This window comes from Palaemon carinicauda, chromosome 22 (genome assembly GCF_036898095.1).
Source record: "Palaemon carinicauda isolate YSFRI2023 chromosome 22, ASM3689809v2, whole genome shotgun sequence".
Lineage (NCBI taxonomy): Eukaryota > Metazoa > Arthropoda > Malacostraca > Decapoda > Palaemonidae > Palaemon > Palaemon carinicauda.
Window position 1 is genome coordinate 48,719,207 of NC_090746.1, and position 1,068 is coordinate 48,720,274.

At 27.8% G+C, this 1,068-nt stretch overlaps 1 protein-coding gene across 1 annotated transcript in view; it reads right to left on the reverse strand.

Annotated features, from left to right (window-relative positions):
- Positions 1-274, reverse strand: part of LOC137616428 (uncharacterized) — a 14,256-nt gene extending 13,982 nt beyond the window's left edge. Inside the window, exon 1 of the mRNA XM_068346174.1 lies at positions 1-274. This exon is cut by the window's left edge and continues 252 nt beyond it. The gene's annotated coding sequence lies outside the window, so the exon portion shown is untranslated.
- Positions 275-1,068: the final 794 nt, after the last annotated feature.

A 1,068-nucleotide genomic window follows, 5' to 3' on the forward strand; every position in this document is an offset into this window, starting at 1 on the left:
TAGTCATTGCACTTCTTCTGCGGAATTACATAAGCTAACGGTGGAAAATCTCATGCGTCTGGCAGGCCAGAGTCATGTTCCCCTTTCCCTTTCTATCATTAATGTACTTTGGTTTTGTTTTTATTTAAAACCAAGAGATTGTTTTTTACGGCGTTAACGAAGGCTTCTCCGTCATTCTAGAATGCCATTGGGGTTACTGCAATTACATACCAATTTGGCGTAAAATGTACGAAAGGTAGACAAATACAACGCAAGATGAAATGAGCTAAACGAGGAACAGATCCTTGAAAGATTGTGTAATGGAGAGAGCAAAAAATTCCTCAGTAGTCCGTGACGCAAGAAGCACACCATTGCTTCAAAGGGCCTCAGGCACTCTCGCACTTTTAGTGGATTTACTTGGCGAAACGGACAAAACAACGCTGTGCGTTTTTCCTTACGAAAAGTTTGGCCTTTTTTTCTCTTGACGAATTTAGTATGATGAATGCAATATAGGGCTGTCTCTCTCTCTCTCTCTCTCTCTCTCTCTCTCTCTCTCTCTCTCTCTCTCTCATACAGACGAATTTGCATTTGTGAATTATCTAGATGCAATTAGATAAGAATGGTAAATTAGTAAATGGATTCCAATGTATACCAAAACGCAATATACATACATACATATATATATATATATATATATATATATATATATATATATATATATATATATATATATATATATATATATATATAAACATATGAGCAATGTCCACAAATGATGGACAAAAACTATAAAGTTTGCTGTGTAATTTGCGAAAATACATATATATATTTTATATTCGTCTTATATCATTGTGGAACATTTTCACCATATATATATATATATATATATATATATATATATATATATATATATATATATATATATAGATATATATATATATATATATATATATATATATATATACATATATATATATATATATATATATATATATATATATATATACATATATATATATATATATATATATATGTATATATATATATATATATATATATAAATATACATATATATATATATATATATAT